The sequence below is a fragment of the Meles meles genome, chromosome 6, assembly GCF_922984935.1.
Source record: "Meles meles chromosome 6, mMelMel3.1 paternal haplotype, whole genome shotgun sequence".
Classification (NCBI taxonomy): domain Eukaryota; kingdom Metazoa; phylum Chordata; class Mammalia; order Carnivora; family Mustelidae; genus Meles; species Meles meles.
Window position 1 is genome coordinate 116,150,489 of NC_060071.1, and position 17,758 is coordinate 116,168,246.

Genomic DNA, 17,758 nt, shown 5'->3' on the forward strand with positions numbered 1-17,758 from the left:
AATTGAAAACTTTCAGCTTTCTTAGAGTTTTCATAGAGGTGAGGTCACAGGGCTAGCTGCTATCCCCAAATTGGAGAGACAGACAGGCAAATACAGAGAATGAGAATGACAACTTATTCTAGCAGAGCATAGGAGCAGAGACCTCTAAGGAAACCAGTACTGGGTAGGAAAAAGCCTAAAATTAATTATGAATTGCCAGAGGCTCAGTGTGGTAAGTCTAGGGGGGCCCAAGTATAAGAATCCCACATTTTTCATGATTTTACCTCCAGCTCTACCATGTCTTCACAGCGAGAATTAGAGAAAAGTGCCCTGGTACTTCCTACATGGGAAGGGGAAATCAATCATTTTGAAATATGCCAAGGCATTCCATTTTTCTTGACAAGATTTGCCCTAAAGAAAAATTATTTTGTCAGTGTCTAACCTTTTATGATGTTATTGGAGCCTAACTGACCTGGAGGAGGGGTAATATCCAACTCTAGGCTGTTTTAGCCTTCCATGGAGGGGAAGAAAAGTGTCTAATTCCAGCCATCCCGTTGCTCCTCTAGCCATCCTCTTTGTCCTAAGGGGTGTGTGTGTGTGTGTGTGTGTGTGTATGGTGGGGGTAGTGGTGCAGGAGGATTGAGAAGAACTTTTGAAGGTTATAACTTGGGAGCACAGACTCACTAAAAGACTGAGACCTAATCATAGGACTATAGAACACTTCTCTTACCCCACATTACTAATTCTTGTTTGCCACAGTTCCTTTTTTCCAGTGCATCATGTCTGGCTTCCAACAAAAAATGACAAGGCATGCTAAAAAGCAAAAGTACAGTTTACAAAGACAGAGCAAGCATCAGAATCAGACTTAAACACAGCAGGGGTATTGGAGTGATCAGACTAGGAATTTAAAACAATTATGACAAATATGCCAAGGGCTCTAATGAGGAAAATAGCCAGGATGCAAGAACAGATGGATAATGTATAAAATTCTAAGAAAGAAAAAAAATGCTAGAAATTTAAAAATACTATGATAGAAATGAAGAATGCCTTTGATGGGCTTATTAGAAGACCAAACATAGCTGAGGAAAGAATCTCTCTGAGCTTGAGGATATGTCAGTAGAAATGTCTAAAATGAGAAAACAACGAGGGGCACCTGGATGGCTCAGTTGGTTGAGTATCCAACTCTTGGTTTTGGCTCAGGTCATGATGTTGGGGTTGTGGGATCAGTCACTGTGTCTGACTCTGTGTGCAGTGTGGAGTCTGCTTGAGGCTCTTTCTCCCTCAGCCCCTCCCCACCACTCTCTCTCTCAAATAAATGGATAAATCTTAAAAAAGAAAAAAAAAAAAAGATTTAAAAAGCAAAGAGAAAAAAGCCTGAAAAAAAAAATAAAAAAAATAACTAAGATCTGTGGGACAATTTCAAAAGGTATAATATATGCATAATGGGAATACCAGAAAGAGAGGAAGGGGTAAAAGGAACAGAGGAAATATTTGAAGCAATATTGACAGAGTATTTCACCAAATTAATGTCAGAGTCCAAACCACAGATTCAGGAAGTTTGGAGAACACCAGGCAGGGTAAGAGTCCCCAAAATTTCACCTAGGCATTTCATATTCAAACTGTAAAAAATCAGACAGGAGGTAATCTTGAAAGAAGCCAGAAGGGAAAAGACACCTTATCTATAGAGAAGCAAAGGTAAGAATTACATCTGACTTCTCTTCAGAAATCACACAAGCAAGAAAAGAGTGAAGTGGAATAAAGTGTTGGGAGAAAAATCCAACAATTTAGAATTTCATATCCTGCTAAATTATGCTTTAAAGCAAAGGAGAAAAAAGACTTTCTCAGATAACAAGATGTAGAAAATTTGTTGCTAGTGGGCTTGCCTTATAAGACATATTAAAAGAAGTTCTTCAGAGAAGGAAAACTGTATAGGCTAGAAACTTGGATCTACATTAAAAAAGGGGAGAACATTAGAGAAAGACTAGGTGAAGGGAAATAACTTTAAAATAACTTTTGAATAACTTTAACTTTTATTTTTCTTGTTTTTTTTTAAGAGTAGAGTATTTTTTTTTCTTTTTAAAGATTTTATTTGTTTATTCATTCAACAGAGAGATCACAAGTATGCAGAGAGGCAGGCGGAGATTGAGAGAGGAGGAAGCAGGCTCCCCACTGAGCAGAGAGCCCGATGCAGGGCTCAATCCCAGGACCCTGAGATCATGACCTGAGCCAAAGGCAGAGGCTTAACCCACTAAGCCACCCAGCCACCCCTATTTTTCTTGTTCTTAATTGATTTTACAGATAACATAATTTGTTTAAAATAATATTATCAACAATGTACTCAATGAGTGTAGCTTAAATATAAGTGAAATGAAAGACAGCAGTGATAAAAGGGTTGGGAAAGAGGAATTAAGAATATTCTGTTATAAGGTACTTGTACTTCACTACCCATGAAATGGACTTGGAGTAGTTGTAAATGTATAATGTGAACTCTAGGGCAAAAATAAAAGAAAGTGAAAAAAGAAGTATAATTGATAGGCTAAGAGGGAGAGAAAATGGAATCTCATAAAAATCCCTAATTAAGGGGTGCCTGGGTGGCTCAGTGGGTTGGGCCGCTGCCTTCGGCTCGGGTCATGATCTCGGGGTCCTGGGATCGAGCCCCGCATCGGGCTCTCTGCTCCGCGGGGAGCCTGCTTCCTCCTCTCTCTCTCTGCCTGCCTCTCTGCCTACTTGTGATCTCTCTGTGTCAAATAAATAAATAAAATCTTTAAAAAAAAAAAAAAAAATCCCTAATTAAAACCACAAAAAGAGAAAGAGCAGAAGATATAAATAGGAACAAAAACAAGGGCAATGAACAGAAAACAGTAACAAATAGAGAGGATATCAATCCAGGTATATCAGTAATTAGTTTACATGCCAGTGGTCTAAATATACTCAGAAGAGACCGTCAGAGTGGATCAAAAGACAAGATTCAACTATATATTGTCGACAGAAACCCACTTTAAATGTGAAGTCACATACAGAATAAAAATAAAAGAATGGAGAAGGATATACCATACTAACACTAATCAAAAGAAAGCCAGAATAGCTCTATTAACTTCAGACAGAGCAGACTTCAGAGCAAGGAAAACCTTCAAGTGGAAACAGGGGCATTATATAATGATAATGGGGTCAATTCTTTAGAAAGACATAATCCTTAATATGTATGCATCAAAATGTGTGAGGCAAAAACTGAAAGAATTGCAAAAAGAAAGAGACTCCACTATTGTTGCTGGGTGTCTCAACACTCTTGTCTTAAAAATGGACAGATCTAGCAGGCGGAAAATTAGTGAGAATATATTTCAACTCAGGGGCACCATCAGTCAACCAGATATGATTGACATTTGTAGATTACTTCATCCAACAATAGCAGAATACACATTCCTCTCAAGAATGAAAATGGTAGGGGTGCTTGGGTGGCTCAGTAAGTTAAGTGTCCTCCTCTTGGTTTTAGCACAGGTCATGATCTCAGGGTCTTGAGATCAAGACCCACCTCGGGCTCCACTCAGTGGAGAGTTTGCTTGAGATTCTCTCTGCTGCCCCATTGTGCTCCCTCTCCTTGTGCTCCTCCCCCTGATCCTACACACACATTCTCTCTCTCAAATAAATAAACAAAATCTTTAAAAAGAAAAAAGGAATGAAAATGGTATTATTCAGAAACTTCAGAGTTCATTTTAGACTTTAATTTGTTTCCTGTAGGATTGCATCATAAACGAGATCAGAGAGAAAGATGAGGACTCATTTTAAAAATTACAACAAATTATCACCTGCCTCCCCTCTACTCCTTACATATTCTAGGGTAAGAATTTTAGAACTTCGATTTTATTGTGATACTTATACATTTTTCTGGCCTCAAGTTTGGCATAATGAATGAGTGTATGTGAGTTATATACTTTTATAATAAAATCTACCTGGCATTCTCTCTCATTCATTAGCTACTAGGAATATTTCATACAACTCTTTGGTTCCATGTGGCAAAATTTGAAAATTATTCTGAAATATGAATCCTTCATGCTTTGGCCAGTATTTGATAATTATTGATCTTTGCTCCTGAATAAAAGAGCTCTAGATGTCTAACTACCTTATTATTATTATTATTTTTTTTGAGTAGATTTTGAGTAATAACAGAAGCAGATGAGAAAAGACAGGTGAGAATTTGTAAAGGTAGAGAATATTCTAACTGGATTTTAGGCAGTTTTATAGGTTAGTAGAAGACAGATACTTTGAGTGCTACATTGCTGAACTTTCTCAAGTAGAGAGGAAAATGGCTTAGGTTTGATTTTATATTTGAAATGGTGGTGTTTCTTTCCCATTCTGAGACCAGGCTTTTCTCCCTGCTCTTGCTCTCCTGTAGAGTTATGCTAGTGAGAAACAGAATCATAGGTTTCAGTTAGTGGAATGTAGGAGTATTGGGTAGAATGAGGAGTAATATTTCACCTGCTTTGTCTAAATATTAATTCTCATTTTTGTTGCTCAAAGTAGTGTTTCAAGAATTGGTACCTGGTTCAAGAGGGTCTTATTCTTAGCAAATCTATTCTAATGACAAAAGGTATTCTGTGTTTTCCTATCAGATTACTGGATTAATTATTGGGTTGACATCTATTTGCATGCTAAATCTGTGTCATTTTTATCTTTTGTTTGCCTGGTAGACTCATGATAGTGACCTTACAGGGATTACCAACAGAGCTATCATTCTCTAAAAGAATTAGAAATCTTATTAAAACGGTAAAATTGTTCCTTTTTCTATAAAAACCAAATAAAACTGAAAACAGGGATGCCTGCGTGGCTCGGTTGGTTAAGCATCTTGAGTCTTGATTTTGGTTCAGGTCGTGATATCAGGGTTGTGAGATCAAGCCCCATTCTGGGCACTGTACTGTGCATGGAGCCTGCTTGAGATTTTCTCCCTTTGCCCCCCTACCTTCACTCCCACTCTCCACTCAGATACTCTCTCTCTCTAAAAAAAAAAAAAAAAGAAAGAAAGAAAAAGAAAAAAACCCTAAAAAGAAAAAAAAATAAATAAAACAACATGTCAAACGAACTTCCCTCCTTGGATTGCAGTTATGGTTTGAGGACAAAAATCTGCCAATATATAATCCCAGGGTTTCTGTCCTGTCTTAGCTGCCTATTTTCTGAACAAACCTGGATCAAGTCAAATCATTTCTTACCTCATTTTCTACATCTTCAAAATGGAGACTGTGTCTACCTTACAAAGCAGTGGTAAGAACTAAATAGCAAAATGTGTGCCAAGTGCCTGGGTCATGTCTGACACAGAAAAAGTGTTACTTCTCTTCCTCCTTCCTTTTGGCTTTAGTAATATCTGGATTCCACCTCTTGAATTCAGTAGTTACTGATTGTGAGATCAAATTATTTTGTTTCTCTGAGCCTCATTTTCCTTTAACATGAGATTATTAATACCCATTTTATAAAGTTGTGGTTGGAATTCAGTTCCTAGTGTAGTCTAAGAAATTTTTGTTGAATCTGAATGTAAATGTTAAACTGCTAAAAACTTATATAAATATATGAATTTTGCTGGCTAGATCTTTTGGACACAAGATCCACAATGTATTTTTAGGAATGTATACTAAGGAAAAATACATTTCTAGGTTGTTGTTTTTATGGGAGGACTCTACAATAGTTTACTTAATTTTTGCTTAATGTATTTCATTGGGAAAGTAGGGAAATTATTGATCAAATGATTTATTGTCACTTGAAATAGCTACTAGAAGGGTTATGCATAGGGTACTAAGGGAGTCAAACACTTGAATATACCTCTTTATTTGCTTTTATTCTTTTTATCTTAGGTAACTTCATTTTTAATGAGACTTCTGTATACAATTATAGTTATGTGGGCAGATCTTGGAAAATTAATCAGTACTGAAAACTGCCTAATTTGATAACTGCCAGAGAAATAATTAATTAACCAATATTAAAGTTTAGTTGGTAAATTGAGGTCGAGTCCCATTAATGAATCATGTTAAATGAGTTACATGTTAAATCAATATTGTTGAATTTAACTATGTGTTAAATCAATGTAATTTCTTTGACATCATAGAATAGAAAAGAAATTGATGTATGTGTGGTATATTGTATTGAATTAGGGAGTTTGTATTTTTAAGAATGTTCTATAGTTCCATGAATTTCAGTTGGATTTGTTTGAATGTGAATCATTTTTATAATTAGCAAAAATATTATTGCCTTTCTGTCTTGTAGCAGTTGTGTCAGCTTTTGTATATGTGGGGAAGAATGTAAATTCTAACTTATTTTCTTACACATTTCCCAAAGGTTAGGGAATAATTTAGCATACAGAATGTTAATCACTTTCAAGAATTCCCAGTTTATCATTTTATTTGACATACTATATTTCTTATTAGATTGCTTGTTATCTGCCTTGAAAATGTTGCAGAAAGTTGGAAATAGTCTTTGTATGCATAGTTTTTACCGGCAAGGAAAAAGATACAAGAAAATAAAATAAAAACTGAATTGCAAAAACATTTAAGTGCAGACAAGTTTCTGCTGAGAAAGTGGAGATGAATTTATGTGTGACTGTTAAAACATATGGCTATGTTGATTATCACTATGTTTAAGTATTTTTGTCATAAGGCAAAGGGTTTGCAAAGTAAGAATAATTGCATGCATTATTGGTATTGCTGAAATAAAAAATAACTTTGTTTCTTCAGGGGTTGGTTTTTCTTTTTGGTACTTGTTATTTATTTATTTATTTATTTATTTTTAAAGATTTTATTTATTTATTTGACAGAGAGAGAGATAACAAGTAGGCAGAGAGAGAGAGAGGAGGAAGCAGGCTCCCCGCCGAGCAGAGAGCCCAATGTGGGGCTCGATCCCAGGACCCTGGGACCATGGACCTGAGCCGAAGGCAGAGGCTTTAACCCACTGAGCCACCCAGGCGCCCCTTTGGTACTTGTTATTTAAAGAAAGCAGATGTGTATAGAACTGAATGTTTCTTTTTTAACTCATTTTAAAAAAATAATTTAATGTTAAGAGCTATTAGAATTCTGTTATCATACATTTATAAAATGTTTGGGCAAGTCATTCATAAAGTAATACAATATTTTTGTCCTTTTTATTGTGGTGAAATATATATATAACATAAAATTTACCATTTAACCATTTTAAGTATGTCATTAGGTGGAGATACTTATACCGTAACTCAGTGTAAGTACGTGTACAATGTTGTGCTGCCATCACCACTATCTCCGGAACTTTTTCAGCATCCCAAACTATTGTACTCATGAAACATTAACTCTGCGTCCCTTCCAGCCCCTGTAACCCCTGTAACCATTGTTTTATTTTGTCTTTATGGATTTGACTATTCTAGGTTCTTCTTATGAGTTTAATCACATATTTGTTCTTATGTGACTGTCTTCTTTCTCTTAACATAGTGTCTTTTGGGGTCATCCGTGTTATATCATGTATCAGAATTTCATTCTTTTAAGAATGAACAATATCTTATTTTATGAATGTGTCACATTTGTTTATCCATTCATCTGTCACTGGACATTTGGGTTGTTGTGAATAATGCTGCTATGAACATTGGTGTGTAAGTTATCTATTCAAGTGTGGTAATATGTTTTTATATATATTTTAATATTAAAAATGTTTGTGGTAATGAAATTCTATTTAAATGGACTAGATAAATATCTGTATTTTCAGTGCCATCAGCGAATATTAAATACCTTTTGTGTATTCTAAATAGTGAGGATATAAAGAGTCATAAAATCATGATAAACTCTTTTGAACTTACAATCTAATAATAATATATAGGTTGTATATTATAATAATAATAATAGAGTGTGCTTATAAAAATACCCTCATTAGGGGCGCCTGGGTGGCTCAGCGGGTTAAGGCGTCTGCCTTCAGCTCAGGTCATGATCCCAGGGTCCTGGGATCGAGCCCCGCATCGGGCTCTCCGCTTGGCTGGGAGCCTGCTTCCTCTTCTCTCTCTCTCTGCCTGCCTCTCTGCCTATTTGTAATTTCTATCTGTCAAATAAATAAATCTTAAAAAAAAAAATACCCTCATTAGTAGCGTATGCTTTTTGGAGTTGAAAAGGTATTTACAATCTAATACAAACCAGCATCCTATTTCACTATATTTTTGCATGTTGTCCTCACCAATTAAGAGGCAAAATATTTGACCGTAATCAACTTGGATATTCCATTCAAGCATATGCATTTAACATATGGATTTAACATTCAAGCATAAATTCTAGAGAGATCATACTAAAATGGAAGTTGGGTCATGACATTCCTCTAAACAGTTTTCTCTAATGAGAACATTCTTAGAATGATTTAACATTTCTTTTCCCAGACTTCCACCTTAACTCTTTATCACATCTCCTGTCCCCATACCCACTGTGAGCTGGGTAATTCTTTGTTGTGGATACATGGCTTATGTATGTAAACTGGCTTAAGTGTACATGAGTAAAAGGCAGAAGGTTGAATTCTATATGTTTCAAGGTTCTTCCCAGGTTTGTGATTCTAATTTAATCTTTGTGGTACCTGGATTTTCCAAATGAGAGAAAACAGAATAGCATGTATAACCTCTAAATAAGGCTTCTCAACAGATCTATGGTAAATTTACAAGCTGAAATTTGATCAGAATATAAGCATTTTGTTATTTTTTGGTATTTCAGTGGTCTTTTTTCTCTCTTTCTCAAAGTATTTTTCCTGGAAACGCAAAATAAATCTTTTATGAATTCATCATAATTTTGTAGTTTAATTGGATTTTTAAGGTTTCTCTGTGTGTGCCAGCTGGACTTTTAGAGAGTGTTACTACTCTTTTTTCATGGAAATGTTAGACTAAAGGAAAACATACAGCTAGCTGTTAGATTCACATTTCCTATGGATGATGTTTTGAAGCTCAGAAGGAACTTTGAACATTTTAAATGCAGCTGAGCAGAGGTTCCAAAAGCTAATGCTGTAGTACTGTTTCTTCCTCTATATTCATCCTTGACTCCCAGTAGTGAGCCTGAATTGTGAGTGATAGACATTTAAAGGCTTATTACTCTGCAGAGTGAAAAAAAGAAAGAAAGAAAGAAAACTGAACTAATTTCAAAGTCAACACTTAAAATACTGAAGGGTGAATCCATTCATTCAACACATATATCGTATCATCCATTCATTCAACACATATATGATAGTCTGCTATGTATCAGACAATCACTAAACACAGGAAATAAAGCAATGACTAAAACAGAATCAGTCCCTACACTGTTGGAACTTAGATTGCCTAGAACAGTGAGTGGAACATAATAGACACTTAAAAATATTTGAATACATTTGTTCTGTTTTCTGGGGAAGCTTTTGGAGTAAGGAGCATTGTAGTGAAGAAGTATGGAGTGTCCTGATCACTGTATTATAAATAGTTCATTTTAAAAACTGAAAAAATGGAAATCAAGTATCTCTTAATAGGGAAAATGGTTAAGTAAGTTTATTAGAAATACATAGAATGTAGTATACACTGCGGTCTTGTAATGAAGTGTGAAGATATATACTGGCTGACATGTAAGGTGTTCTTTAATGAATTAAAGTAGGCTATAGAATAGGATATGTGCAATGAATTCTTTAATGTAAGACCGTTTATCTTTAAGTAAAATGTCTTGAGAGATGGTGCAGAAATGGTAATCTATGAATTATTATTTCAAAAGATAAATTTCCTATGAACTTTTCTTTATCCTTTATGCATTTCTGTGATTGTTTCTTTTGTTTTAGTGATCATGTACCATAATTTGAAAATAATTAACCTAATTTAAATGTTTTAGTATAAATTGATTTTTAAACCTAATACCTGTATCAGTAGACATTGTTACTGGTTGACAGTCCATTGTCCTGTAAATATAAAATGTATCAACATTAAGGAATTCCACATTTTCTTTCTGGAGAATGAAAGTTAACCAGAGGGAAATACTTACCTTTAACATTTAATATTTATCTTTAATAGTCACAGGGTATATTTTTAAAATGAATAGTAACATTTTTTAAAATATTTTATTTATTTGACAGAGAGAAATCACAACTAGGCAGAGAGGCAGGCAGAGAGAGAGGAGGAAGCAGGCTCCCTGCGGAGCAGAGAGCCCGATGCGGGGCTTGATCCCAGGACCCTGGGATCATGACCTGAGCCAAAGGCAGAGGCTTTAACCCACTGAGCCACCCAGGCGCCCCAGAATAGTAACATTTTTACATGTGTATAATAGTAAGAAACTATTTTATAGTAATTTTAGTTTTAAGATGGAGAACTGAGACCATTCTTTAGCTTTTTTTCTGTTTGAAAACTTAGTTTAGATATAGATATTAATAGATGTTAGATTTAACTGTATTGAAGATTTGTTTTTGCTTTCTTCTTTGCTTAGTACGATTACTGATTTTTTCTTTTTCTTTTTTTTTTTTAAGGTTTATTTATTTGAGATAACGTGAGCTAGAGAGCATGAGTGGAGGTTGAGGGAGAGGGAGAAGCAGTTTTTTCACTTAGCAGGGATCCCAAAGCCAGGCTTGATCCCAGGACCCTGGCATCATGACCTGAGCCAAAGTCAGACATTTAACTGACTAAGCCACCCAGGCGCCCCTGGTTTTCTTAATAAGGGGAGAGAATACATGTGTTTTGGGAGTCCTGGGTATAGTTGGTTAATATTCTTAGGTTTTCACAGTATAATATGGCAGATCATACTAAATTATTTCTTCCTGAGTGTTTTCTTCCAAATTTCTTGTAATAAGTTGTATTTTTATCAGGAAAAATTAGGGGACTCATGAAAAATTCCATTGTACACAGATTATTCTAACAAATTCATTTCATTAGAAATACTACAGCAATTTTTTTTTTTTTTAATCTTCTGGAAGATCATACTGACTGATTATTGGAGTTTCAATGATAGGTGATTGAATTTGAAAACTGTGTCTCAAGGTCTGTTTATCTTTTTAAAATGATTATTGTTAAATACTCGTTTATTTTTTTTTAAGATTTTATTTATTTATTTGACAGACAGAGATCACAAGTAGGCAGAGAGGCAGGCAAAGAGGGAGAGAGAAGGAAGCAGGCTCCCCGCCGAGCAGAGACCTGGATGTGGGGCTCGATTCCAGGACCCTGAGATCATGACCTGAGCTGAAGGGAGAGGCTTTAACCACTGAACCACCCAGGCGCCCCTAAATACTTGTTTAAATGATAGGTTAATGTTGTTTAGGTATAAATAAAAGTATCATTCTTCAAAACAAGAGTTTTGTTAGGCTACATAATCCTTTGGACCATGATACACTAAATTTGAGACAAATTTTTTCTAGATGTTTAGCTGTAAGTGCCGTAATTGTATAAAATCTTCACACACTGAGCATATGAAGCAAAAAAATAAACTATATACCTTGGAAGGTGGTTTTTAGGTCCTTTTCTCTCTCTCTGTCTCTTGATTTTTAGTTTTCCATTTCTGAAAAATAAGACGCGTGTTCTAGTTCAATGAGTATGGTAATCTCAAACCCAGGTAGAATAGTGCTTCTCATATTGTCATTTTTTAAGGTGTGATAGTTGATAGAATGGAGAATAAATAATTTTGTTAGATGTTGACTCCCTTCTAGAATAAAAATGTGAACTTCTTTATCAGTAAATTATTATTATGTAGAATTTAACTGTTTAAAAATATAAGAAAGGAGGGGCTCCTGGGTGGCTCAGTGGGTTAAAGCCTCTGCCTTTGGCTCAGGTCATGATCCCAGGGTCCTGGGATCAAGCCCCACATCAGGCTCTCTGCTAGGCGGGGAGCCTGCTTCCCTCTCTCTCTGCCTGCCTCTCTGCCTACTTGTGATCTCTGTCTGTGAAATAAATAAATAAAATCTTAAAAAAAAAATATATATATATATATAAGGAAGGAATTACAGAAAAACTGAAACAAAATGCTTAAATTAATACCATATACTTGAATGATAGATAGCACTTATAATTGGTATTTTAATTATTATGATGACATGTATATAAATAATAACATTGTGTGTATTAGTCTAAATAAAATTAATGGTTTCTTCTTTTATACACTGTCACTATTCTTGGACTTCATTGCACTCATTTATTCATTAGTCAATAATATTCAGTGTGTGCTATATTATATATACTGTTCTAGACTTTGAATGATACTAAACAATATAGACAAAAATTATTGATCTCATGGAGTTTTTATTCTGGTGGGAATACAGATACTAAACAAGTAAGTGTGTTTGATGGTGATAAGTATTCTAGAGAAAAGTAAGTACATCAGGGAAGATGATAGGGAATGTTGGAGTGTGAAGTATACCATTTTTGTATAGAATGGTCAGGGAAGGTTTTATTGAGAAGGTGATAGTTGAGTGATGATGACCTGAATTTGATGAGGAAAGAACTGTGGTGGATATTTGGACAAGGGTATTTCAGACAACAAGTTCAAAATCCCTGTGTTTTGGGGGTAGGCTCAGCATATTTTAGAAACATAAGATATGTGTAATTATTTGTTTCATTTTTGGTTTCCCAATAGATTCTGTGATCCACTAAAATGAGTATTATCTCTGTTTTGTCATCCTTGGTACTTAGTATAGTGTCAGATATATGGTAGGCAGTGGGGCAGTGGATAAATACAGATGAATTCATGAATGAGGAGGGGGGGTTTGAAGGAATCACCTGCCCCCCACTTTCTAAAGTTCATATTACAATTCAAGCTGCAAAGGTCTTTATAGATCATAAGAAAACAGGAGAGTTCTTTAGGTAGAATGATTCTTCCAAAAATCACTGTTAATTAGTAGTGTTCTTGGGATGGCAAAGATTTTATTTCTTATCCTGACTATTAATAGGGGTCCTTTTGTTTCAGATGTCTGATCTAGACTGGGAAGATACTTGGCTGTGAAAGACATACTTGCAGTAAAATCTGGAACCAGGTTGCTGGGTTGAAATTTCTGTTTGATCATTGCTAGCTGTGTGACACCATTCTTACCCCCATTAATTCACCTTTAAATGCCTTGGTTTTCTTATCTGTAAGGCAGATAAGAAACATTTTCTAAACATTTTCTTTTGCATAATAGGATTTTCTCATTAATCATCCAGTATACTATCATATAGACATTTTCCCCCTTTTTTAATTTTTTTATTTTTTTAAGATTTTATTTATTTATTTCTCAAAGAGACAGTGAGCACAAGCAAGGGGAGTGACAGAGAGAGGGAGAGGAGGCTCCCTCTTGAGCAAGGAGCCAGATGTGGAATTCCATCCCAGGACCATCAGGACCTGAGCTGAAGGTAGATGCTTAATTGACTGAACCACCCAGGTGTCCCATTTTTTTCCCCTTTTAAAAAGAGAATTATGATTAAGAACACGGGACTTTGAAATGAAATGTACCTGGGTTCTATAAAAGCTTACTTCTTAAAGTTACTTGTTAACATGTATCATAGTTTTTATTTAACTAATGAGAGATCAATCAAGAAGACAGAAGAACTGCTGCCAGGAGTATTTGAGCATAAGGAGTTCACCTATTCATTATGGAAAAGGATGCCATGATAAAATGACTAAGCTACAATGAAGTCTGGTAATTTTTTTTTTTTTTTTAAGATTTATTTATTTTAGAGAGGTGGAGAGGGGCTGAGAGAGAATCTCAAGCAGACTCTCTGCCAAGTGTGGAGCCTGATGCGGGACTCAGTTCCATGAACCTGACATCATGATCTGAGCTGAAACCAAGAGTCAGGCACTCAACTGACTGAGCCTTCCAGGCACCCCAGAAGTCTGGTTAACTTTTTTTTTTTTTTTAAAGATTTTATTTATTTATTTGACAGAGAGAGATCAGAAGTAGGGAGAAAGGCAGGCAGAGAGAGACGGGGAATCAGGCTCTCTGCTGTGCAGAGAGCCCGATATGGGGCTCGATCCCAGGACCCTGAGATCATGACCCGAGCTGAAGGCAGAGGCCCAACCCACTGAGCCACCCAGGCGCCCCAAGTCTGGTTAGCTTTTAAAGGACAAGGAAGCCTTACCTCCTTTCAGATTTAATCTTCAGAAAATTTGGAATGTAAAACATTGAGTTCAATTTAAATATCATCATGGTCTTTATCAGCATCCCTAGTATCATCAGACGGGATTTCATCATCATCTCCAGCACCAAATGTATGTCTCATTGATTTTAGCAGGCTCTGGAAGCTTGCCACATGCCTTTAGGTTTATACCTTTATCTGCATTGTAGTTTAAAATTTATCAGCTTTGTTATCCTCATAATCTGGCAGACCAGTTTATGAATTATTTGTTCAAGCCATTTTCCCCAGTTTTTCTTTCATATGACATAATCTCTTCACACTATCAAGACACATTGCTTCTAATTATACATTTCCCAACATTTTGATTACTTGGTTATACTCGTATTCATCCTGTTTACACACCAGTTTTTTTCAGGTTCATTTTCACTCTTACCCCTGCACCTGTTTTTACCTCCTTTACCTTTATCCTTGGTCATGATAATACCTCATGGTATCTCAGTCTCCTTTCCTATGGTGGCAGTGGCAGCTCTTCTTCCAAAAGGCACATGGGATGACCTAGCATGTTGTGCAAAGTGGCATTCTGCAGGTGTGGGAGAGTTTTGAGATTGAGCTTTTCTGAGCCAGAGTCAGCAGCAGCAAATTTATTTCCTCCCTCTTCCCTTTCCATGTGTGTTAATGTGTTTGAGGTTTTCTAAGGCAGGTCTAGAGGTAACCTTTATTCTTGTGCTGTCTTAGCCTCATTACTAAGGTGGACCTGTCTTTGGGACTTTACTGAATGTTCCAGCAATTCAGTGAGGACTCTCCTCTGTCTTGTTTGTAAGAAGTCTAATGATTCCTGACCCTTTGTGAGCTCTAGTATCATCAGATAATTTTTTTTTTTTTTTTTTTTTTTTTTTTTTTTTTTAAAGATTTTATTTATTTATTTGACAGAGAGAGCTTTAGGCACCTGTTAAATTTTCTTTCCCAGAACTTGCTTTTGCTTAGGCTTCTGTGTTTTCACCTTATGCATATATAGATTGTTAGTCAGGTAATTTAAGGGTATCTATCTCTCTGCCTTTTTAAAAATTTACAAAATAGGTCATTGCATAGCTCTCTCACTTCAGGGACTTTTTCCCCCCCAAATTGTTTCATTTTGTTTTAGTGCTCTGACTTCTGCCTTTTCAACTTAGCAATGCACTAGATTCTCTTGGGTTTCCCCTTCGACATATAATCTCAAAAATACTTTTAGAAAGAGTCCCAGGTAATTATAGGTCTTCTCTGTTCCCTTTCTTCTTCTCTTCCTTCTCCTCTTTCTCCCCCTCCTTCTTGGGCTTCTCCTCCTCTTTTTTTTTTTTTTTTTCCTAAAGGAATCAGTTTTGTGTTGCCTATTGTCCAAAGTCAGATACATAGTTTATTCACTTTTCTAGTAGTTTACATTTGGAAGTTAATTCTGGATCCTATTACTCCCTTGTGATAAAAATAGAGACCTCTTAATACTTTTTTAAAATGAGGAATGATATTCTTAGCAAGTGATATGTCCTTCCCATTTCAAATAGTGTTCAAATACCATTATGTGTAAAAATTCACTTTTAAATGTTGCTTAAATTAAATTGCTTTTAGTAACAACATTTCTTTTATCATTCCACACATCGCTATAAATAAAAGCTGCTTTGGCTGCTTTTCATCTAATATTAGTTCCCAGTCAAGTGATGCATTAAATTAAAGTTGGTGTAACGTTAATGATTTATAATAGCTGATTCTTTTTGGTACTTTATGCCTCACTGAGGATCATTGGCTCTTTTATGATACTTTCTTCTTTCTTTCTTTCTAAACAGGAATCAGTATAACTTTAAAAAATCTTAATGTAATTCTTAGTATAATAACTTCTTAAAAATATTTTATTTATTTATGAGAGAGAGCAAGCACATGAGTGGGAGGGAGGGAAATAGAGAGAGGGAGAAGCCAAAAGCAGATGCTTTACCACTGAGCCACCCAGGCATCCCAGTATAGTAACTTTTACTAACACAAATATGTTTTATGTTTTATCCCTTGAGGATCCAGTGAAATATAGTATAAATTTAGTACTGTTCAATTCTTTAAAATTCCTCCAATTAGTTTAAAATCATTGGTAATTGGAAGTAGAGTATAAACATGAACTGGTATGAACTTAATTGAGAATGTCTCATTTAGTCTGGAATTAGGAAAAAAGGATGTGTTTGATGAAGAACAATATACTGAGCCTGATTTTTTTTTTAATAGGATATGAGGTGTTCATGAAAGTGAATGACTCTCATAGTTGATTCGATTGGTAACATGAACTTCATTTATCACTAATGCTTACAGTGTTTCAGTTACTGTCCTAGGTGCAAGATACTCCTTCTAATAGTCATTATGTGTCTGTGCTGTTGTTGGAAGAGAGACTTGAAATTCTTAGGGGAGTGTTTGAAAATGAACCAGTAGTAGCATTGTGATTTGTATATTGTGTGTTCAAGCTTAACACAGGCTTATTTATTTATTTATTTGAGTGGGAGAAGGGGGGGATTTTCATTTTATTTATTTTTTTTTTAGAGAGGGAGAACACAGGTATTTTTGACTCTGGTATTAGAATTGTACATTCTGGGGTGCCTGGGTGGCTCAGTCTGTTAAGCTGCTGCCTTCGGCTCAGGTCATGATCCCAGAGTCCTCAATCCCAATCCTGGGACTGAGCCCCACATCCGCCTCCCTGCTCAGCGGAGAGCCTGCTTCTCCTTTTCCCTCTGCCTGCCGCTCTACCTACGTGTACTCTCTATCTCTGTGCCAAATAAATAAAAACCTAAAAAAAAAAAAAAAAAAAAGAATTGTACCTTGTTAATCTTAGGAAAAAATACTAAAGAAATTCTTAGCCATAATTTACGTCTCTCTCAAAGGATGAGAGTTAGGGTTATAATTATAGGTAAAAGAACTCTAAATTTTTTAGTTCTGACAGATGGTAACAAAGTATCTGATTCTATTACTTTTTATTATTTCTTAAAATATTTTTCCTCATGTCTTTAAAATTACTGCTTCTAGATATATCCATTGAGTGTGGTGTAGCAAAAAACTGCTTACTCTTTAATTTTTTGATAGCAGTTTTAAAATGCGGACATCTATTTATTCAAGATCTTTTAGATACTAATGATTTCTAGACTAATGTATGACAGTCACTAGATACATTTGCCAAAGCTGCTTTGGGTTTATCTGTTACTAGAAGAGGTGGGTCTACGGGCCGTGGTGTCTAGGCAGCATGGATGCATTGCATTTCATCCTCCTCAATTGCTTATCACTGAAATTTATAGGTTATGTTTGTTATTTTGATAGTGTTATTCTCCTATAATTCTGCCCTTGAAGAGTAATAATCCCTTGGTCAGTCAAACCATATCGCTTTGATTCATTTGGAGTCAAGACAGTAGATCTAGCTCTTAGGTGAGTTACTTTACCCTCTGCTGGCTTATTTTATGATTATAGTATAGTAGTTAATTGAGTTGACTCTTGAGTGTTTGTGAGGATATGCATCCTAGCTCTGCTACTATTTTTTTTTTTTTTTTGAAGGAGAGAGACAGCAAGCATGTACATTCATATGTGCATGGGTAGGGGGGTGCAGAGAGAGAGAATCCCAAGTAGACTCCACTCTGGAGGTGGGAAGGGGCCAATCACAGGACCCTGGGGTCACGACCTGAGCCAAAATCAAGAGTTGGATGCTTAACTGGCTGGGCCACCCAGGTGTCCCATGGCTCTGCTACTCATAAGCTATGTGACTTTGGGCAAGTTACT

General features: G+C 35.7%; 1 protein-coding gene and 1 pseudogene across 7 annotated transcripts in view; one reads left to right on the forward strand and one right to left on the reverse strand.

Moving 5' to 3' along the window:
- The window catches only part of FUT8 (fucosyltransferase 8), a 398,079-nt gene that overhangs the window by 201,489 nt on the left and 178,832 nt on the right, over nucleotides 1–17,758 (forward strand). The window contains exon 5 of one of the 7 annotated variants that reach the window (XM_046008254.1): nucleotides 3,715–3,814. The exons of the other annotated variants lie outside the window; for them this stretch is intronic. The gene's annotated coding sequence lies outside the window, so the exon portion shown is untranslated. The remainder of the gene's footprint in view (nucleotides 1–3,714; nucleotides 3,815–17,758) is intronic. 7 annotated transcript variants of the gene reach the window in all.
- Nucleotides 14,048–14,466, reverse strand: LOC123943858 (annotated as a pseudogene).